This window comes from Patagioenas fasciata, chromosome 6 (assembly GCF_037038585.1).
Source record: "Patagioenas fasciata isolate bPatFas1 chromosome 6, bPatFas1.hap1, whole genome shotgun sequence".
In the NCBI taxonomy this organism is placed as follows: domain Eukaryota; kingdom Metazoa; phylum Chordata; class Aves; order Columbiformes; family Columbidae; genus Patagioenas; species Patagioenas fasciata.
In genome coordinates this window covers 21,771,753-21,795,647 of record NC_092525.1, presented here as the reverse complement: position 1 = coordinate 21,795,647, position 23,895 = coordinate 21,771,753, and the positions used below count along the sequence as shown (strand labels likewise).

Below are 23,895 nucleotides of genomic sequence, written 5' to 3'. Positions count from 1 at the left end.
CTAGGGAAAAGATTGGTCAAAGGTATTTTTATACCAAGCTTCTAGCTTTCCCCCTCTAAGCTCAAGTTTGTCAAATTGATTAGTGATTATTACAGCGTTTAAATCATACATGTTTTAAGTGGACCTTAAAAAAAGCTAGCTCTTAGTGGATGATTCATCAAGCAAGGTGGTACAGTAGTTGAAACTGAGTCAGGAAGGCTTTGTGCAATATCTGACCTCAGGCCTGCTGAGTAAAGTCAGGCAGTTAATTATCTTCTTATCCTGGTTTCATCAGATCAGTGGGTTTACAGATCTTTTTTGAACTTGAAATGTTTGCAGCAAAATGATGTCTGAGAACTGTTAAAATTGTATAATAGAAACCTGTGGAAGTATAGCCTGTGTACAGATCTGATTTGCATGGTATCTCATGTGTTAGTGTTCTAGAGCGGTAGATTATAATTAAGGCAATTCTTAAGTGCTGCTTTCCCCCCACCCCCACCTAGGGTATAAACCTCCCTTCCAGAAAAATCAAGTTCTGTTTTCAAGCTTGAGAGCATGAGGAAATGAAGAACCTTTGCACATAAAAGCTAAAATGTATCACAATGGAGCTCGGGTCTCCAGCAGGGAGAACTAGCAGAAGGGGCAGTAGCTCAGAGACCCATTAGGGACCTTGTAGTGGTCACACAAACTTACTTAGGGTTGGTCACAGTTCAGTTTTCAACATAATTTATTTTGAGCATGATTTCCTGAATTTTGTCATCCTCTGATACCTTCAAGCACAACAGTTCTAGAATATTGGCTTTGCCTACACCAGACACAAGACTTTTCCACCTCAAATAGAAATGCTTTTACGTCTGACTAATTGAGAGCTGCAGTTTGGAGAAACATATTTGACTAAGAAACTGGAAACATGCAAAGAAAGTGACTGCAGTTGGAGAGTTAGTATTTCATCCAGTGAGTTTAGTCCCTTTTAGAGGGATGTGCGATCAGAGGCAACAAAAAAACAGGCTAGCTCTGAAAAGTGCAAAGAAAATTATACAGTGAACTATAATCAGAATGCAGACTCAGAACCTTATAAGGTGGTCACTCAATGGAAGAAAAGCAATGTGATCCAGAATGCAAAGCTGTAAGTATCTCTGGTAAAGGAAAGTGTATGATGTTTAGCTAGAATATCCCAGCAGTCTTATGGTGAAATGAAAATTTGAAAGCAGAATTTATTACTTTCAATAGAATCTTTGTTAGAAGCATTAAACACACATGCATGAGGATGTTGAGGGGCAGTTTCTCTGTAGGAACAGGACTGAGTCACTGTTTGGAGAATGCATGCAGAATTTATGCAGTTCAGAAGTATCTGACTTGGGTGGAAGTGAGCTACGTCTTATACGAGAAGCCATCAAATTGCAACAGTGCAGCTCTCATTAGAATAACCCAAGAAGTGGATTAAATATGAGTCACCATGCTTTGAGGCTGCCTCCAGTGCTTCAGTTAACACGAGCTTCTGTACCTGGGACTGGTTCTCTAACTCAGGTATGTGTTTTCCTTAACTTGATGTCTGAGCATAACATTAACCCCTTACCATCAAAGCAAGACTTTCACTGGAATTCCTGTCTCTGGCAGTAAACCTTGAAACCACAAACTCAGTGCCCAGCAGAGTTTCAGCAAGTAGCATAATGTTTTGAGAGGGAATGATCTGTAGGTTTTGAGTAACTAATGATAGAATTGTTCAACCTGAGCAGTGACTGAAATGAAGAGGCCAGGCTTGTTCTCTAGGGAATTTCTGGATCATCAGTAGTTAGTTTTGTTTTCCCAGCAAAGTGCTTTACCTGCAGGTAATATTATCTGTATGAATAGATACTGCTTGTGTTAACATAATCAAGCTCATGTTGGAGAGACTGTTTTTGTTTTTACTGTCCTGACTGGGAAAGTAAGATCTTTTCTAATAGGTGGTTCATTTTTCTTGTACATATAAGCAAATCAAGTATCCAATTTTATTCACTGTTTTGGAATACTACCCATTAAACAAAGCTACTGTATATTTTACTGCTTATGAAAAAATCTTGTCAGAAAAAGCAGAATTTTTAACTATCTTTCTGTTCCTTGGTAAGGAGCATTTTTACAAGATGTAAATGGGTTAAGGGTCATATACTGAATAATAGGTGAGAAGTGAATTAAAATGGCTTTGCATTCAAAAAAAAATACTCTTTTTAGTGAAATTTTCTTTAGTGGTTCTAATTTTTGCAGAAGTTGTCACTGAACTGGTACTTGTTGATTATATTACTTGTTCTGGACCTTGGTTTAAACATGAAGTCAGGGCTCCATGGGCTTCAGAATACTTTTCTGTGTAACTGGTGTCAAAATATTAAAGAAATAAGCATATGCTTTCTTTTGGTAATGATAGTGACCAGAGGGACAATGGAAACATTCATTATGTTGTACAGTCACTTAGCCATTGAAATGGATTCTCAGAGTGACTCTGCCTTTTCTGCAGTGATCAGACTGAAGTTAGTATCCCCATAGCAAACTGGATATTTCAATGCAAAGTTTGCTCTGAGATGGAGAAGGATGCTCCTTGCCCTGTGGCAACAGGTCTGTTTGGGTTAAAAAGTAACAAACTGTAGCTAAAGGAAGTCAAGTCAAAGCTTTAATATGTAGTTGATGAATTCCTGTCCTTCAGTGGGAAAGCTCACGAAAGGGGAGATGGGTGTCTAAATGCAGAAAAGTCACAAATGTCATTGGTTGATGAGTAGGGTACAGCAACTCTCAGCCTGGCTGGAGTCCTGTGTGCTAGCTCTGAGCTGTGCCAAACTGTCCACAACTGTCTCCAAGAGCCTTGGTCCCAGTCAGGCTGCACACAGGTGCCGGCAGAAGTGTGTTACTTTTGGTGGCCTCAGCTGCCACAGGAGCTCTTTCATGTCCTCACTGCGGGGAGGGAGGTGGCAGCACTGAATCACTGGGGGGGGCTGGGGCTAATGTGCTTACAAGGAGCTAGAGGAAGCCTGCTCCTGTGTAGTAAGTGGGGCTCCAAGGGAGGATGCAGGGAAATGCATTCAGAAGTTTGGCATTTGACCTATTTGTGGCTGATACAGATACATGTTTGACTGCAGAAGTGCCAGTCTTTTAATTTTTTTTTTTTTTTTTTGTTTGGGTTGAATGTGATGAAACCTGAAAACATATATGGAAAATATGGGCTCCTTATGGAGGAAATGTACAGAAATACTACTGGTGTGTACTGGTGCTCTTCTGCTGCCCTAGACTCCTCTTACACATCCATGTTGCTTGTTCTCTTAAACAGGTAAGGACTTGGCAGTTTAATGAGTCTGACAAAAGTTCTACAGTTAAATTAAAAAGCAAAGACAGTTTTTTCACTAATTAATCACAAGAAATACTGGCATTGGGAAGACTTTTCTCAAATAAGAGAAGTGTTTAACACATTTCCCAGATGCAGAGAGGCTAATGCTTGGCAATGACTGGAATAAAAAAGACAGGCCTACTGGTATAAAGAACGTTTTTGTTGCAATATTATCTTATTTTAAATTTCAAACATGTCTATTATGTTCATGTTGATTAAACACTCTGGAATATTTTGTGAGGTTTTCCAGCATTGTTGAACTAGGTTAAAATGTAGTTGACTTAAAACAAATAGAACAAAACCAGTCATCTAATAAATGCCAGTTTCATGCTGACTGGAAAGAAAACACTGTGTTCCTGCCCTGTGACCCCGTTGCTTGTGTTAAAGCACAAAGTCTTCAATCATACAACTGGAACATAAAACCTTTCACTATTCACTTCTTTCTCCATGTAACCAAGCAAGTGTGAGGTAGTATGGGCAATATAAGAAGCTGGATTTTTATTTAGGTAGAAATTTTATAGTGCACCTCACTGAGTAGCCTGTTAAAGGCTTAGCCAAAGGTAAGACTCTGATGAGCCCCATGGACCAGATCCTATAGAGTCAGTGATGTTGGGACTGAGCTGCCCAAGGGCATGTCTGGGAGCAGTGTGAGACAGACATCTCTGCGCTGCTGGTGGCAAGAGCTGCAGCTGGTGAGCTGAGCGCCGTCTACCTGCCTCAGGGCAGAGCTATGTCCTGTCTTGTCACCCTGCTTGGAGGTGTCCGGTCCTTCTGCAGAGCATACCTGAGCTTATTGCACAGCACTGGGAGCTGTCATACTCCACAGAAGACAGACAGGAAGGTGGTGGCCATGATAACAATGTTGCGATAAATGAGCCATGTCTGGCATGGCTGTGGGATAGCCAAATATGCCCTTCCCAGAGAATTTTGCACTCTGCCATACACTGTTCCACCTATAATGGCAGGGGTGAGCAATTCCTCTTCTTGACTCTGTTTTCTTCTTTATTGGGAAGTGTATCTGAGTAAGCATTCATGCTCTTTTTAGTTGAAGTGGATCTTTGGAGACAAGGTGGTTGCAAAGAAATCCAGAAAGAGGCATTGGTTGAAGCTGTATTGAAAAATTTCAGTAGCATACGGATGAGTAGAAGATGAAAGCCCAGATTTGTAAGCAAGGGTTCAACAAGTAAAACTTTTAACTGTATCTTCTGCTCTTGGGTTTAACCTTCCTCTTCAGAATCCTTGTTGTTTGAGTTATAGTGGCAGGTGGGTTAGTTTGCCTTCTTGCTGGAATGTGTCAGTAGTGTAGGTGTTCCACTGTGCTTTTCTAATTTTCTTTTCAATGTAGCTCACTGCTTCCAAGCTAAAGCTAATGACCTTCACTTGTGCACTGTGCCTTGTTGTGTGCTTTCTCCTGTGCTTTGCACTTTCTATTTAGACAATAAAAGGACCAAAGGAAAAACAATGTTTCTTTATGCTAGAAGTACAGTGGCCTCACAAGTCAATATTTCTTTTCCCCCTGTGCACTCTGACTTAGTTTATTTTTTTAAACACTTTGGCTTCTTTTAAGGAGATTTGAGTTCCAGAGCAAACCAGTTTGCACAATGTGTGCAGCTTCATGTTGCATTGGACTGATCGCATTTGTTATGTCTACCAGCTGATAGAGTTTTCTGAAAATATTTAGCCTGTAATGTAACCCTCCCTGGTCTTCTGTTTTTATTGCAAACATGCAATTAATCACCCTAATTGTTCAAATTACCCAGAAACTCAAGTGATTATGATAAAAAATAAATAAAGATAGATAGTGATGGCATCGGGTGGCTGTAGGACTGAGATGAACCTTCAGCACAACCTAGGAATCTGCCACTGGGCCTTTTATGTCTGGGGAGATGTCTTGGATGTGGCTTGGTGCATGTGCTGGGTGTCACATAATCCAGCCTGGGTGCTGCCTGTGTCTTTCAGGTGATCATTGTATGTTTCACTACAAAATGTTGCTAGATCTGGTGCTACCAGAATGTGCTGAGCATCAAATAATTGTATGAGAAAGAGATGAGGCAATAAGCACACATTCTCTTAGAAAATTATGTTTAAGGAATATCAGAGCTGTGACTTTCATCAACAAGACCAGAATCATTTAGAGGTCAGGTATACAGGAGTAATTCTAATTCCTGAAAATATCTGAAACCAAAATGCTGTTTCTGTTCTTTGTAAACTAAAAAGTGTGGATTTTACCCCATTCAAATAATTATCATGGTAGGCGCTTGAGTATGTAATAAGTTTCACTTTTTTGGCACGTTATCAGGCCCATTTAAAAAACCCTTGGATCTGGTTCTAAAATTAATGTCCAAACACAAACCTGCAAGCCGTGATCCTGGTGGGTGTGCCAGGGGGAGCTCTGTGCTTCCAAGACTTCTGAAAGTCTCTGCAATGACTCTGACTGGCTCTGGGGAAAATAAAGCCAACCATAGTCTGAATTTGTTCTATTTAAAAGGAAATGGATTTTCAGTGTTCCAGAGAAGTGCAAGTTGCATACTTTTATTTTGCTACTGAGAGGCTCTTTGAGCAGTTTAGTGTTGTCTAAGAAATATAATTTTTTTTTTTTGAGTGTATATATACATATGAAGATGTAATTCTTCTCTCCTACTAGAATTACATCACTGTTTATCTATTGCAAATCTGGGTCACCTCTGAATTACATTACTGTGAATGCAGATGGAGCTTGGACTACAGCATGGGGCTGAAATGCTGTTTTTTAATAGGATTAGTGAGTCATTTGTGTCCAGATGTGGATTTGTTTTCGGGTAAAGAATGAGGGGAGTGTGTGTGGGGGTGATAGTGGTGGTGTCCTGACTTCTGATCCCTGCAACATCCATGGGAATTTCTGGCACTTTGTTGCCTGTCCTTGCAACTCTTCCCCAAGCACAGGGAGCTGGAACTGGAGAGAACCTGGGCAGCTCCTGGGAGTGACACACTCTTCTCTGTGGCTTGAGAGTAACCCAAAAAGAGGGGAGAGGTAGCCAGCACAACTGAGGTGTTTCCATGCTAAGACGCATTAAGCTGATAAGGACTTTCGAGTCCTGAAAGGGATGTGGGAATAGACATAAGGGAGGTTTATAAAATCCTAATCACCAGGGAGTCAGCAAATGCAAAACAAAGTCAGTTGCAAAAAGTTAGGACACCCCAGGGAACAGGCTGTTAGGTGACAGAATGCTATCAAGATCAAAAAGACCAAATTATTTTAATAGGAATTGGACAAAAACATGGGGAGAGGCCCATGAGGACTATTATACACCACTATCCAGGGTATGAGAAGAAGGTATTGAATAGGAGGTTTAGTTGGTGCAACCCCAGAGTTGACAGTACTTCTCCCTGGAACAATGGTTCCTTAAAAATCTTTCTGCTGAGCAAGTGTGGGTTGGCTAATAACCTCTGTAGTAATTTCAATAGTTTTAATGAGGCTGGCAGAAGTCAAAGTGTACAACAATCTTTACATACAGGTTTTTCTTTGCTTGAACTCTAAAGACAGTTTCCCATAACTTGCAACCTTAAGCTGACTGTACACAGCTAGCTCATCATCTGTCAGAAAAAAAAAATTCATTACAGATCTGGACATGTATATTTTATGGGAAAAATTAGTCTATTACCCTATTAAGTAAATATTTACAAAGATCTGTAGCCTAGAAAAATCTAAGAGGGACAAAACAAGTGCCAGTTAGTTCTGTATACTTTAGATCAGATTTCAGCTACAGTCAGTGCCAATTATAAAACTGAATGGAGTGACACAGTTTATTAAGGAACATATAAATTGTCATACAGTGTCAACATTGCTGGCATTTTCTATTTCTTGAGGTAGCACTTTTGAGCCAACTCTTGTTAAGTGTCCCAAAATCTCATTTAGCACGTCAAAAAGTGCTTTCATTGTTAATTCTCTGAATACAGGAGAAATAGGCCTTGTGATAGACAGCTTTTGAGAATAATAGCAGGGCTAAACCTCTTAATGGTGGGATATAGCTTGTCACAAGTATGCAGTGCCTTGAGCCAGCCCTGCTAGAAAAAGCTGTTCACTGCAGCTGACTGAAATAGCATTTACTTGGAACAGTATGTGGCTATCTTCAGACTCTGACCTGCTGTATTCATCATTTAATCTTAAAAAACCCTGCAACAAATCATAACAAAATGTGTAGAAATTCACATTTTCTAAGAGCAGACCCAAAGTCATAAACTAAAATTATTCTTTATTTGGTGGCTACTAGAATTGGAGTCTTATAGTCTTAAACACATCTGAAATATTTATTTTATGCTACCTCTCTGCTACGTGTCCCAAATATTCTTGACACTTAGCATGGAGTATGAGAAGGCAAAGAGATTCAACACCAGAAGTGGCTTTGTTAACTAAAGCTAGGGCAGCTCTTTTGTGTTGTGGGAGTAAAGCTTTTTGTGCTCTTTTTGTGCTATAGATAATGCATAAATGCTGAAGTCAGCTCCACGGCTTCAGCGATGCTCAGTGCTGGGAGGGGATGGCAGGTACGGGCTGTGTGCTGGGGATACAGCCTACTCCTCCAGGCATTCAGTGGCTGTGTGGAATGGTGTTTACTTTCCAGGAAAAGGTGGGATTTTATATATTTGACGTAGTATTTTGAGTCTTTGTGACATGAGAGTCAGATCGAACAAAACCCACTGCCTTCAGGGAAATGGAACTAGAAGAAGTGCTGACCAGTGGATGTGAGCAGAGGTGGGGGGTGGACCTACGTGTCTGCACAGGTGAATTTTTCCTGTAAGCTCCAGGCCATTTCAATTGGTTGTCTTTTGGTGCTGATCTATATTACATGGCAGCCCTGACATCCACAGGTGGGGGCTAAAGTGGCTTAGCTGAACTCAGTGAAGCCCTTTAGCTTGTGCTCTGTTTTGTTCATCAGCTCCCTTGAAATCTTGGCCTTCCCCACTGTTAGGTGCTGTCACCTCTATTTCCCCATTCTATGGTGATTTGGCTCCCCTGCATCTGTGAGAAAGCATCAGCTGTTATTGGGGTAGCCTCAGCTTTACTCATGCTTGTCCCTTCCATATACCTGCCTTTCTGCCTCTTTTAATTCACCGGTGTTGCAATGTGATTTCAAGAACTCAGAACATATTCTTCCCACATAAGCTTAGTGAAATTGGATACCCTTTTTATTTTAATTAAAAAGATAAAGTTGTTTTGGCTGCAGTAAAATCTAAGAACAATGTTTTACAATGAGGGAGAGATGTAGGACATGCATGACTTTTCTTAGTACGCTGTTCTTACACAACTCATTAGAGAACCTAAAAGCCCATTATATTCTGGCTTAAGCCTGATTGCTATGTTTCTCCTATATAATATTTTATAAATTCCCATAAAAGAAAGAAACATTAGACTAAATTAATGTTTTTAAGTACTAGGACTTTGACTGCAAATAAGGAATAGGACTTTGATTATTGCATTTTATGAAAAGTGTTCTAAAATGTTATTTTACATGCATCTGGAGTCAAAGCTTATTTTAAAAACAAGCTTGTGACAGCAAAAGTAAATTCACATGACTATCTGCATAATGCTGGATATATTTTGTGATGATGGTTTAAATTACCATCATCTTTTCAGCACCTTTCAATTTCATGAAAGAAAGCTTTCTTCACTGCTTTTCAACACAAAGAGTCTGGCATACTGAAATATCAGCCGCGCTTGCTAGGAAGATTTTTTTTCTGCAACGCAACTACCTGTAAGTGTAATCAATATTAAAAAGCTTTGGGCCTGAATTCTGCCAGCTGCGTGTACTCACTGTGCAAATTATTCCACTGAAGCTAACACGTCTCTATATACAAGGATTTTGGAAGCCACAGGATTAAATTATGTAAGTTACCATTTTGACTATGGTTTGTGCCCCTATATCTGCTCCAAGTATAAAAGATAGTTAAAAATTCAGACAAAAGAAAAAAAAAAAAAACCAAACCTCCAAACTTGCATTAACTTTCATTTCATTTTTGAAACTTTTTAACAACCTGCTAAATTACAGTGAGCAGTCTTCCTTGACATACACTCTTTGAAATCACAAGTGAGTGCGCTATTTGGTTAAGGAATTTTTACTGACTTTTCATTAGTGTTTTAATTACTGTGTTACTTTTCTGCTGGGCTGAAAGGAAAAAGCTGGTTCTACTCAAAACACTGTAATTAAATGTTCTGTAATGCAAACTCTTGGATAGTGGGAAGACCTGGCAAGTAGCAAGATACTTCACAGTTTAATGTTTGCACTTGACTATCTGCTTGTGCAACAACTGTACCCAGACACTGAACTTGGGTTTACATACTGAGTTTACTGAAGCTGATGAAGTTTCTTTGAGTTTCTGACTTCATTTATGACGCTGTTCAGCCTAGCCTTTCTGCACATCCTGCTTATGTGCCCAGTGCTCCATCAGATACAGAAAAAACCAAACCACCAACAACAAAAATAACCCCTTTCAGATGGTCAAAAGTGGAGTTAGTTGTGGACTTTTTAGAGATTATCCCTCTGGGATATTTAAAGCAAGGCAATTGCGTCACTCACTGTTAACAAGTACTATGAAGAAATCCGGAAGCCTGAAAATGGAAGTTTGCGCCTCATTTTTGGCCAGGAACATATCATTGATAAGACACTTGTATAACATTATTATTATGGATTATTATTTTTTTTAGGGTGCAATGAGAGCAAATTCAAGACCCAGTTAAGCCACAGCTGCAAAAAACACATCCCTTTGCTCTCAAAAATAGGCAAAATGAACAAAACCAGGAGAGGACTGAAGAAAGGAAGTGAAACTAGAGACAAATGGAAGCCAAAGCTTGTAGATATAAAAAACGTTTTTTAAAATACCATATATATCCAAAGAAGTGTGCTCAGGCTGGGCTAGGAGCACAAATGCACACCTTTTCAGAGACAAAGCATTGTCTCTCTGCTGATTTATAAAGTTAAACTTTTTGACTTGTCTTTTATGTGTCACCATTAATATGTATTGCTGTTAGAGAAGGCAAAGCTCAAAGCATCCTCTGCACTTGGGAAAGTCTGGGTGAAGGTTGTGGTGCTCCTTAGGCTGAGCTCCATCCAGACCTTACCAACAAGGAGATGCAAGTTGAAATGAGCCTGGGGCCCCATTGTGGTGCCCAGGGAAATAATGAGGCTTTGCTAACATGAGGAACTTACCAAATGGATGTGAGCATCCCAAAGTAACAGGATAAGAATCTCTGGCAGCACTCAGTGCCCAGATCTGCTCTGAGCAAGATGCTGAGAACCACTGCAGCTCATTGCCAGCCTGGATATCACCTTGAGTTTTGTTCTGTATGTAGTTTTGTGGAGTTTCCTTTGGGAAGGAGGAGGTTAGGCTTCCTTGGTGTTTGTCAGTTTGTCGTTTTTATTGAAACCTATTTAATTTGCTACTTTTGGTAGCACATGCATAGTAACCTGTTGCCCATCTTGGTCAGAGAATTGATGCTGCATTTTGGATTCACCCCTTTGGCTTTTCCCTCTGTGAGGCAGCTCTGTCTCTTGCCCCATCTTTCCCCCTAAGCTTCTCACAGCATTGCTGCTGTTCAGGGGAGCTTGTGTTTGTGCCCCTTCTTTTCCCTAGCTCTGAACACCAGTGTTGCATCCAAATTGCTGACCAGGAAGAACTGATGCCAGTAGCCAACCTATGTTATTGAGAGGTTTCTCTTGGACTTTCAGATACCTCTTTTTTTTCTCCTACCCTTTTCAGTTCTTAGCCTGTTATCAGCGTTGTCATCAACTGGTGACTCTGCGGGAGCCACTGGTGTCTATGCAGCCTTAAGCCTGGTTTATCCAGCTTGTTAAACCAATTTTACAGCTGATTCATTTCACTTTAGAGGCAGGAAACTGCTGAGTGTGAGGCAAATCGCTGTCTGCCATGGGGATGGGAACATCTCTGCTAGCCAGGTGCTGGCTGCTCTCCCCTCCTGACACATCCAACAGCCGATGAGAAATTACTTCTGTTGAAACTTTTGGTGAGAAAGAATGCAAGCTGGCCAAGACTTTAGAAATTTTTTTTTTTTTAATTTTAAAGTATCATGAGGTAACTGCTGAATAATAAATGGTCAAGATTTTGGTTGTATTTCTTATATGAAAGATTGTCTTTCCAGCAGCTCAATTTCTCCAGCACTGAACTGGGAATTAGTTCAACACTAACACAGAAGGAAAGTGTCATAGTCTGAAAAATCCCCTGCAGAACCTGCTGTTTCTTTTTGGGAGGGTTGTGGTGTTGAGTGTGTTTTGTACACGTACTGAATAAACTTTATATTTGGGTTGTGACTAAAGAAACTTGAAAAAAACCTCTTAGATCACAGCCCTCTGCAGGCTCACTTCTACTGGGAAGCAGGGATCAGTCATTCAGGGTGGCTCTTCAGATGCCCTCTTTGTAGGAATATCTTTATTGCTGCTAATCTAGCTCTTATACTTACAGTAATGCACAATATGGCTCAGTGTCAATTCTGTTACCTTCAGGTTTTGGACAATTGCCATTCAGATCCTACCTTCCTGCTTGTTCTGCCCCCCCAGTTGCTCTGATGTACTTTGCCACTCACCTTTCTGCACCAGAATGGGTCATTTTGAGCTTCTCCAGCCTATGAAGAGCAGCTCCTTGCTAGGACATCTCTGGCATCTCCTGCTTCTACCAGCCCATCCATGTCCTGCATTGTCTGTGCCTTTCCCTATGAACTGGTGCCTCTGTGAGTTCATCTCAAGCAAATCAGATTTTCTCCTCTGAATCTGCCCACCAGGTTTTCAGGGAGGGGCTTAGTTTTTCCTGTTTTGGCCTTTAAAAACTATTGATCATGAGGGGCCTATTCTGCAACCTGCATAGCACTAGATTCACTGTAACTTCTTTTTAACTGTAGTGCTGGGAATTGCTTCCTTACTTGCATCACTTCTCATAGAAGCAAAACTTGCTGCTGGGGCAAAGACGGTGGCTGTATTAAATATTGCTGATAGCATCATTTGCTGACTGTTCCACAAAGGCATTGATGACATCTGTGTGTAAGTAGAAACTGCCCCGTGAGCTGGTTTGGGATGCCGAGTCCCAGCATGCGGAGTCAATCATGTGTTGTATTATTCAGCTTAAATCTTATTAAGTAAAACTTCTAGAGGTATTTATAGCTTTATTCAGTACGTAATGTTCGGCAAAAGGTCACTGGGCAGCATAACGTCAGTTAAAATAATAAAGGCACTAATTAATTGACAAGATGTTTTCACTCTGATTTAATCTACCAGAATTTAACTCTGCCTGGAAGACATAAACTGTCTTCCCTTTCTTTTTGGTTTCCATACCTTCCAGTTTTAGCACTTGTAAGGCTTTACTTAATCTGGTGATTGTTGCTGAGGTAGTTTGAGAAGCCAGTGTGAAAACAAACAAAAATATCAAATGCATCTTTCACCTTTTCCAAGTTGTGTCTTTTGCTTTCTCTGTTTGAAGAAGCATGGCCTGACAGCAGCATTTCTAAGCTGCCATAATATATTTCTGTGTCAAAGACTCTCAAGTGAGGAGAAACTTGGAAGAGTACCACAGCACTAAAATGTCTTCAGCAATATTGTTTATCTTCCCACAACATCTTTTGAAACCTTCATGCATTGTTGTTTTGGCCTTAAATTAATATTAACTTGCTAGATGCAAAGCAATTGCTTTTAGGATAATTTCTGACATACAGCTATTACTAAGTTATGTTTAAATGTTGTCTAATAATATATTAATTAAAGACAGCTATTAGCTAGACATCATAAACTCCCACATATCAGTTCCTGGTTATACTCCCTTGGCATTTGTAATCCTTTTCCCTGCATCTCTCTTGAATTACCTTTAATCACCTCTTGCATTACATCCAGTGCTAATCTTGTGTCAGGAGATGACCATTCAGTACTTGCTTTTGGTGGTGTTTTAGTGTATTCTTGCAGACAAGCCTGGGTGAACAACAGGAGTACTAGTATTTTTTGGCTGATGATGTGTACCAGTAATTTTGTAGGTAATTAGTCCATGCTTCTCACTAGCACAAAGCTCTGCAAGAAGCAAGGATTAATGTATTATACTAGAGGGCAAGTACAGTGAGATTTGTGGGATGCTGGAGCTTTTCTATCCATTGCAAAGCTATTATTTGCAAAGGAGAGGTTGAGTCTGAAAGGAATAAACTGTTTTGGCTGATGGGTTTCATTACTGTGATCTGTTTTGCAGGTCATGTTATTTTGAATAGTGTTACCGACATTAACTGTTATTTTTAAGTGGGTATTTAAAGACATAACCAGGTAACCTGACATGATGGGTAAACTCATCCTAGAGAGTATGTGTACACATCTAGAGAAATAATTATTTAAACCAATTGCTGGAAACTTCCAATATCACAGATGTTTAAATCATAAACCAAATAATATAGGTATTTTCCTGCAGTGTTTTAATGTGTTACTGTGACTTTCCCTTACTGAATGGCTAGTGAGTGAGAAAAGTGGGCTATCTGAAGTGCAGGCAGCTGCACAGTGCTGGGGAACTACCTTGAGGACCAGCTTCTGTCCTCAGCTGGCACACTGGATATTGTCTAATGTTCCTGGGACCACTGACCTGCAGCTACTGCCCGTGGCATCAGGATAGTGCCAAAATTTCTCCAGGTCCAATGGGAAAATACTGCAGAGTTGCTTTTTTAAATTAAAAAATGTTCATTATGTTAATAGTTATTTGGTTTAATAATAATAATTTGCACGGGGAAAAGAAATCTCTGCAAGTGTTACCCATTTTTCACTCAAACCCACATAAATCTACTGCTGTAGAGGGGGAGAATTATTCACATTGAGTGTTTTGCCTTGCAAAATGCTGCCTCTGCCTCAGGTGGGGGCCACATGAATATTAAACAGAAGAAACATGAAGTAAATATAGTATATTGTATGGGATAAGCAAAGATTGTAGTGTACACCATGAATGCCATGTGTTTTCCATTAGCAAAGTATCTAAAAGTGAACTGGAAAATAACATTTAACAGATATTACCCTGAAATCAACCATAATTTTAATTAAATAAACATAAGCAGGCAGTTGAAAATCACATCTGAAATCTTTAATAATGAGCACCATAACCAGTTAGATACTGTATCAGTGTTAGTAATTCATTAACAATCCTGGGAGAGATGATACAAAAATGACAGTTTCTGTTTCGGAAAGGAAGTTGATGAAATGTTGGCAAATATGTGCTGTAGGGTAGGGGGGTGGGGGAGGTGTGTATTCCCTTGTGACATCATAGTGCCTAGAAATGAAGGTTTTTTCAAAGAACCAGATTAAAAATGAAGCCTTGGTTGGGACTGTGCCTCAGGCACTCGGTGCAATCATATACCCGTCCATACACCCTGAGCCCTGTGCTTGAGAACAAGCCCTCTGGCCTTTGGTCTGCTATTCCTTACAACCGAGCAAGGCACATGTCTCCTCAACTGCATTAATGACAAGATCCAATAGGATCCAGGGGAAAAAAGAGACCCTTCCAAAAATTGAAATATCTTGGAATGAGTCTCCCAAAGCATGATGTCCAGGTATCTGGTGTCTTCGACTCTGGCAGAGATGCACTGTGACCTTTCTGGTTTGTTTGTTGTGACACTGTCTCCCTAGCACAGTAAACCTTAAAAGTGTTAATAAGAAAACTCATGCTCTTACAAAGTGGCGTTTTTTTAGAGTCCAAGGCCTGTGAACTCTTCAAAGAGCTACATTTTCTGCAGATCTTGAGCTTAAACCACCGGCAACTTGGGGGCAGAAAATACCCCCAAAATAAAACAGTAATAGGAGCCTGTAGCTAGCTTTGCAGTACAGGCAAAATCAAAACAAAACAAACCCCAAAAACAAAGCAAAGAAACCCACAAAAAACCCCAAACAAAACCATACAGTCCATCTCCCCCCCCCAAAAAAAAAAAAAAAAAATCCCACAAAACAACAAACCCAAACCAAAACAAAAATCCCACCACAAGCAAAAAAAAAATCAAATGCCCCAGAAACTCCATATGAAACAAGAGAAAATAAGAAAGAATAGTAGTATGCCAGCTGACTCTGAACAGCATACAAAAATGAAAGAAAAAAAAAACAGGGGAAGTACCTGTAATTTGTAAATTATAAGTAAAATCGTAGGATTTAAGTGCTCTAAAAGTACATGAAAAAGTGAAACCTTATTTTGTTGACACTGAGTTGTGACGCAGTGATGTACACCTCCAACAGTACTTTGTGCTTGGAGACTCTGTTCTGTGCTGTGAGCTGTACAACCCGGGCCACCCTGGGTAGGAGAAATATGTCACCCTGTCCCACAGAGTCCTGACAAACCCTGTGGGCAGAGCCAGTGTGAGATGGTGCGGGGCAGGACTGACATCTGAACAGTTTGCAGACACTTCTGGAGCTGAGAGGTGCTTTTGTCCAGGCTTGTCATCCTTGTTCTCCTGGGACATGATCCCCAAAATATCATCTAGGAGGTTTGGGGAGTGCTGGGCAATCTGCTAAGCTGCATTAGCTGTAAAATCCCATATATAGAGGGAAAGAGGTTTAATTTTGTGTATATTTTTCTTAGTTTAGCCAGTGCAGAACAGCAGGCTGTCCTGATTAACCAGCGTTTCCCCTGACACAGACCAAATGGCTTACAGCTTAAGTAACTGTCTATTGAGTCCTATGTTTATTATAAATTCAGTAGATGAAAAAAATTATTTAGGTTTCTATGTTTTTTACAGCATTTCCCACCACAGAACACTAACACTTGTAAAACAATAAATGCTGTAGTATAACATAGCAAGACTAGTAAAATGCTGAACAGTAGATAAAACTATTTGCAAAAGACCATTTTGCTTTCTTTTGGGGAAATAATGTAGCATTTAATTTTAAGATAGATGTGCCAGGCATAACTTTTAGATGCTACAAAAAGGAACATAAATACAGAAGTGCACATGTGTGGTAAGGTGTATTCCCAATCTTAATTACTTCCTTCACCAAAAATAATTTGCCCCTGTGTTTGATCTCATGTCTGCTCCACCAATTTATGAAAAGTAAACTACTTTGCTAACCAGTTCAAGGGAAAAACATCAGCATCTAAACTTGTGTGTCCCACTTGGGCTGATTCTAAAACAAGGTTTAATGGGAGGGCTGAGTATGCAGAGGATGAGAAAGTTGTGTTGTTTTGGAGCAGTGCACGGATCAGGAACATTTATTCAGTTAAACTAATTTGTTCCCTGATGGTTTTTTTTCCATTCTTGCTGTAATACTGAATTCCAGTGTGAATGTTGACTGCTGCTGTCACAGGATGATGGTTGGAAGGGAAATGCTTGGCGCTGCCTCCTGTTACTCATTTTGCACTCAAGTCAGAGCCAGCTTACAATATGGGAAACTGCACATTAGCATAACAAAATTTCATCCTGGAAGCAAAAGACTGGCTGATGGAGATCCATCACCTTTCTGCACATTTCAGCTTCTTTTCTCCTTCTTGCTAGAAAAATACAGGCTGGTGGTTTTAATGGCAGAGAGGTGGTAGCTGTGTTTCAAGCAGTGCTTAAACTCCACCAGCTTTTTCTATTGATACAACCTGAAGGTGAATTTCTACCTCCGGAAAAGCAAAAGTGGAGACCCAACATAAAGGCTCTGCCACATACAAAGTCCACAAAGGTGTCTAGAAAGGTTTTCTCGTTGCTCCTGGAGAGCAGTTGTTTCCACCAATACAATCCCTGAATAAAGATTTTTTTGAGGTACTTTCAGACATACTAGAAAATCATTAATTTCCCTGCATAACATCTCTGAATTTGCTAGTTTTCCTTTGATTTTCATTGCATCATTAAGGTGTAGTTTGCTTGGCCATGTTGGAGATCTATCTGGGCATGCAGCTGCAAGGGCAGTTGCTGCTGGCCAGCACATAGTGAGCGCAGACAGTGCTGGGGCCGGCCAGCACAGATCAGTTGTGATTGTGAAAACAGGCCTGGGCAGTACTGCTGAGTGCTGGGTTATGAACAAAAGATACCTGGTTGCGGAGTTTTTTCTGGCTAAAATACACTGGAACCTTAATTCAGAGCTGATTTTAGTTCAGATAGTGAGCTCAACCCTTTATTAATATACTTTGATTTTGTATAACTAAAAGAGCCACTTTGTCAAAAAGTTCAACATTTGACAGTTTTTATTTAGATGTCAATGTGTGATTTTTATATTCTTAAGTTTAGAGAGATGGCGAATTCTGTGTTTTGGATTGTTTCAGATGTTTAAGTTGTAGCTATTGGAACATGCTGCATGTTTAAAATGGATCTGAGAAAGGAAGTAAGGTACTAGTTTTATTGGAAAAACAGGAAAATTATTTTAAAAGTTTCTTTAACCAATATTTTCTGACATAGTAGAGAAGACAATTTTTATGTTGTTCATAGTATTTGATCCTGTGTAATATAAATCTCAGATCAGAAATATTGCTGCAATTAAATAGTCTGTACTTATTGTATAATAAATGTTTAATAGAAATAGCATATGATATTTAGAAACGATAAAATAGGATTAGAGGGAATCAATTGCATGGCTAAATGTTTTATGTGTTGCTAATAGTACTTAAAAAACATATTGTATTAAATACAGTATTTTCAATAGACTGCGAGCAAAATACATATTTTTAAAGATAGACTTTTATCATTGTCCGGAAGAAGCCTTTAGCCAATACCAAATTTGTGTTCTCTCTCACAGTTAATCATAGTCTTAATTAAACAAAGCTGAGCTGAATAGGAAGGCAGTGAGATAATTTTAGACTCTTAATCCACAGATGTAAAAGCATTTTCTAAAATTGGGAGTGAGCATGATAATCTCTTTTACATGTAGGGAAACTGAGGCAGACTGAAAGTGCAAACTTCCATGGGGTTATGCAAAAGAAGGCAAGGTAGGGAGGTCTTCAGGGCCCAGATCGCACACTGCATGACTCCCAGGAGCCCTTGCTGGCTCTGGCAGAGCCATCTCAGACCAGAGCTGCCATTCTCAGCCTGCAAACCTGCCCAGAGCCTCTGTGGTAGCAGGCAAGCATCAGCCTTTGAACAACTTGTTTTAATTATGTGAGGAGCACGCTAGCTTTCCACAGTCGTCTTTTAATCTTTTTTATATTTTTGTTCACACTGTGTCACAAATATGTACTGCATTTAATTACTACAACTTGGTTCAGTGTGCAATAGATAAAATGCGAGACTGGGAAGTGGCTGTTGCAATTGCCATGGCAACCCCATGTTACAGCTGCCACACAGACTTTAAGCCTTCTTAACCTTAGGCTTACATGAATAAGAAATTAATTTGGTTGCTGGTCACAGAAAATCCTTGCAGGTGTACAATTTTCAGGAAAATTTTGATGTTTGGAGCAAATCAGAAGGAACTGATCTACCTCTGCAACCCAGACATGTCCTGGCAGTTCCTGTGAGATGCCCAGTTGCTGGGGCCTGATTCAGAGCACTCTACAGGGGGGACACTCCAAGCCTCAGGCTGCATGACTCTTCTTCCCATCACTACTACCTGCTCCTGTGGTGGTTCAGAGACGTTTGTCCCTGCGTGGGCCCATCCTGAGTTGGTTTCCCTGGAAAATAAGAGCATTCAGCACATTGCTTGCTGCCTCAGAGCAGCCCTGAGCATCCAGTATCTCACTGGGGATACATCTTCTGGAGATACTGTGGCATCGCTGTGATAGCAGAGCACTTCATATTTATGTATGTGTAAATAGTCACGGGGTCAGCAGAGGGAGCTCAAGGACATGCAGTCTCAATTTTGGATTTCAGACCAACATAGTTTTCTGGGTCCTGAAATGTTCTTGACATATACTCTCTGCCTTTAGGTATTGCAATAACTTATTTTTAAGCCCCCAAACTGTGCAGTGGCTGTGTGGGGGCCATCAGGGTTGTGACGGAACAAGAAGAGCTGAGTGGGATAGGTGTTACTAATAGGAATCCCCCTTATGAAGGGACTTTTTTCTCTAATATTGCTAATAATGAGATCAGCACAGAAATCCAAGGGGTGCTAACATGATCCTCTGGTGGCACCAGTTCAGACTGAAAAGTCATGTAGGAAAAATTGGCTGGTTTTGCAGTGTACACTAAGAGAAGTGAGGAGGAAAAGCAACAGTATACAGTGTAAAACTGTGCCCATTGGCTAATATATATGCATACATAGGTTGGTGGTAGCAGACCATTGCTAAGCACCAAGGTAGCAAAGGTGTGGAACAACCTTCCATGCACAGAAGGGTCAAAAATACTGTAGCTACCAAATATCCCCTACTGAAACCCATGGTAACTGCTCACAACTTTGCTTTGCAACTGGGTGTTGTTTTTTTTTTAAAGCTCCATCCATGGCTGTCAGTCCAAGTGCAGGCAGACTTGCAACTGTCCTGTGTTAGGGAGGTTGCATCCGCAATTTAACCTGACCCATGGGCAGGTGTTTTTCCCTCTTCCCTCACCCAGCCTGATGGAAAGCAGTGGCCATGGCCACTGGTGCCTGTGCTCATGTGCTTGTTCCCCTGCCCAGCCACAGAGGTGTCAGTGAGCCTGAGCAAGAGGTAGGAGTGGACCTTGATAGAGAAGAGTTTAAACACTCTCTGCAAAACATTACTTTAGCTGGGGTTTGCTGGGAGGTCTTCACATCAGAAAAAATACCAATAATGGACATCGTAAGGATGATTGGTGGTTTTGTTGTCTAATTCCTTGGCCATTTTATTACTTCTGACTGACCAGATTTCATTGCTCAGCCATATCGCTCATTGGACTTTTAGGAAAAAAATGATTTAACAATCACTACTATTTCTGGCACTGTTCACAAACATCAAATTTGCTTGGAAAACTTCTGGAAAAGCTTATGACAATGGCAACTCTTTGATCATTGAGATTCACGTTGAGGTTCAAGCTCTTGGTGATGAGTTTTTAATTGCAAAAGGAGCCCTATAAACCTGACCTTGGGCAAGAGTTGGGCATTTTCAGAGGCAGCAGAGCATCAGTGTCTGGGCAGGATATCTTCATCCCCTTATGTCAGAGCTGGAGCTCCCTCTTGTGAGAGAAGAGAAATATCAGAAAAGTCCAGGATTATCAAATGGAAATGTGCAGGGAAAGTGGTGTTCAATGGGCAAGCTATTTCCAGTAGCTTTTCCTGTAAGTCTGCACACACCTCCATCCACTGGGACAAGAAAACATGACATTTGTGGTTAGTCTTACCAAATTTGAAATTGGCACTATCATTTGTATAATACATAGCTGTGATCTGTTGCAGAGTTTCGATGTGCAAATAATTTTCAGTAGAAATAATTTTCCTTTCTTTCTCCCCCTCTTTTTAATGACTTTTGTCTCTGACAAAAAGAGCCTAACTTTATGTCAGCTAATAAAAAGCAGAAATAAAGGAATCTGTCGAAAGTGATAAATACTGTTTGCATTTTTGTGCTTGCTGTGCTCAACATCAGCTGTGATGAATTGCTAAAATTTCTCCCATCATCTTGCATGGAGCCCCAGAGCTGGGTTCTCTCATGTCTGTGCCAAGACTATCTCCCTTTGAAACAGGGGTGTCCAGCCATGCACTGGGTGATCAGGATATAATGGGATACATGTATGATAGTCATATGTATGAAGACCATATAGATGGCTTCAGGTGTATTTTAACCTGAGAACATTTATGGAAAATACTTGCTACTTAGTGAGATCTGGTGCACTTTGAAGGGGAAAAATGCATTTCAGAAGTATTTTTATGAGCCCCAACATTAAGTGTGATTTAGCAGCAAACAAAGGGGTGATGGCCACTGCCAGCAACTGCTCTGACCATCTCCTGATTTCAGCAGTGAGTTCTGTGGCAGGGTCTGGGCAGTCTGTCCTGCACCCACTGTCTTGTTACAACAGCCTGGGCACTTGGGGGTCCTCAACACTGGGGAGAAGCCTTGCCCCGCACCTGCCGCCAAGTCTGAGTTGCCACTTACGGAGACAGAGCAAGTGTTTAGGGAGTCTTCTGCAGCATTTGTTTGGTTTATTTTGCTGCTGATAAATAGAGTGCCCAGGTTTGCCATCAATGCAGCTGGCATAGCTGTAACACCAAAGCCAACATATTTGGGTTGCTCCCCCCAACCTCGTGCCTCACTCTGGCACTTCTTCAGCAGGGAAAGGAAGACTCTTGTGTCTTGTTGACTGTCCCTCCAAACCAGGGTGCACCAAGGTGGTGGCATCTCCAAGGACTGATGCACTGCTTTTCTGAGACGTAATTTGTGAAATCAACCTCTTTTCCCGCTGCATGGCAAGAGTTAATTGTGCTAGTGTAAGAATATTATTCCAAGGGATTATTTAAAAAAAAAAATCGTTTTTCTTACAGCGGGAAACATGTCCAATAATTGATGTGGGAATATGAATGCAATATGTGTGTGTTACCAATTTAGAAAAGCAGAAGACATATTTCCTTAAGCTTCTAATCATTTATACATACGACCTTCATTTACACAGCAGAAGGGCTCTTCCAGAGAGCAACAATTTGCTTCAGATGTTTAGCTTGGGTATTTTGCTTTACCTTCTAACTGCCAACTTTGGGATTATTTAGCAGTAAAATTAGAAATGTGGATTTGAGTATGTATGAAAGTCCTGACAGGTGTTAATGGAACTCAAGTTGAATATCTTACTCTTTAAACAGTAAAATGTAAACCTGCGTTTGTTTAGTTTTGCCTTCCTGTCAAGTATATCACGTATCTTGTGTGATTGGAATCACTGTTTTCTGTACATGGTCTTCATGGCAGTTTCCATTGCCTGTCCTCAGCTCAGCCAATATTTATAATCCTAACAGATTTCAGGTCCACAGATGATTTCTTAGGTATATGTGGGGTTCTCAACCCAAAGAGATAGGAAAGAAAACTCATTATGCAATATAGCCCATGTTTGCAGGATGTGCCTAAAGATGCAAATAGGTACCGAAGAGGATTGTCAGAAGGAAATAAAATCCTGGAGATTAAATTAAAGCAATTAAGGCAGTTCTGAAAAATCCCACTTAGTGCCCTTTTTTAATATTTAGGTATTCAGATACCCTTAAAAATCTGTTCCTCAACCTGTTGCAATTCAGCAATGTTGCTTTGGGTAATATTCAGAGCAAACTCTGATTCAGAGGTATTTCTTTCAGTACCGATGGTCCCCAGTTTTGCTCAGAGAGGTGGTGCAGATTGCTGTGTGGGGTCACGTTCTGTTTCAGAAAGGAGCACTGGCTGCTTAATGTGGGATATAGGATACTGGCACATTGTTACAGGAGACATGCTGGGAGGGATTTATGTTGTCTGAATGCCAATGTGTGTCAGTGGAGATTGTGGCTCCTCAATGTGTTCCTGGGACAGGCTGACCACTCCTTTGGAGGCATCTTTCCTTCCTAGCACCCGAGAGGGAGCCAGGGTGCTGGTTTGACAACTCATGGGGGCCTGGAGGAGGGTGAAATGTAGCCACCCCTTACATATTTATGGGGAAAATCCTGAATCTGATGTCTGAACTACATACTCAACTTGGGTGCTGGGAGGGGAATAGCTGCTCGGAGGCTCTCTTGTTTGCCACTGCTCTGAAGATGGGTGGTGTTATGCTGTTCTTATGAAACAAAGGAAACCTGAAAAGGCGGAAAGGTGTGTCTAACTCTCCAATAAACCAGCTGAATGCACTCCCTTCCTAGCCCAGTCCCTGGCCAGTGTCCTGCCAGGTCCCTGTGTCCAACAGCACATGCCAGTCCACTGCTTGCCCCCCAGGCACACCATGTGGGTTCAGAGATATGGCCTCTATCAGGAGGAAGGGAGAAAACCCTTTCAAATCAAGCAGACCAAAACTTACAAAAGTTTTGAAAATTAACATAATGCTTTTTTTTGCTGTCCTTGACTAATTGAAGAGAACTCTGATATATCATAGGGCCAGAAATATACTTTGAAAGTTAAGTCACTTGATCTTGAATGAGATTTACTGACTTTGACTAGGAAATCTGTGTCAGCATAGAATTATTTGATTTTTTTTCTAGCTTCACCACCACTACAAAAATCTTTTTGCTAAAGGAATGGACAAGTTCTTCTCATCTCAGTAATAATCAGGTAGAAAGCTCAGTCTTGTTAAGGGCTTTAGCTACATTGGGACTTTCTATGGTTTTGATGCTTTAAAGAAAAAAGTCTGCCATGGTTCGACTGGTTTTGGAGCTATAGCGGCTGACAGGTCATGGAGTCAAGATATGCAGCCTTGCAAGGCTTTGACAATCTAGACATCTACAGCTCTTTTTTCTGCTGATTCTGGCCCATGGACTTCCAAATCACTTAAGGGAGTTCACAATTAGCTTTGAAATTTAAGTAGAGAGGAGCTTTTAGTGTAACTCTGCAGATTTCAAAAGGGCTTATCTCAGAAGGAAATATTCCAATGACTTTTTGCTGTTAGTGAATTGAATGATACAGGCTGGCTGTTTTTTCATCTTCTGTTGCGCTGATTTTCTAATTTAATACAAATACGTTGCTGGAGAACTGAACTAAACTCATGTAGTTTTTAGTAAGATCATAACAAAAAACATTGAAAACTTTTACTCTTATGCAATTTAAATTCAATTTACAGTCAGTGTTTATTTTCA

General features: G+C 40.5%; 1 protein-coding gene across 3 annotated transcripts in view; it reads left to right on the top strand.

Moving 5' to 3' along the window:
* The window catches only part of DMRTB1 (DMRT like family B with proline rich C-terminal 1), a 63,775-nt gene that overhangs the window by 16,414 nt on the left and 23,466 nt on the right, over nt 1–23,895 (top strand). The window contains exon 5 of one of the 3 annotated variants that reach the window (XR_011739723.1): nt 12,213–12,351. The exons of 1 other annotated variant lie outside the window; for it this stretch is intronic. The gene's annotated coding sequence lies outside the window, so the exon portion shown is untranslated. Of the gene's footprint in view, nt 1–3,144; nt 3,272–12,212; nt 12,352–23,895 lie in introns of those variants that run through there. One more of the 3 variants, XR_011739724.1, reaches the window with a different exon arrangement.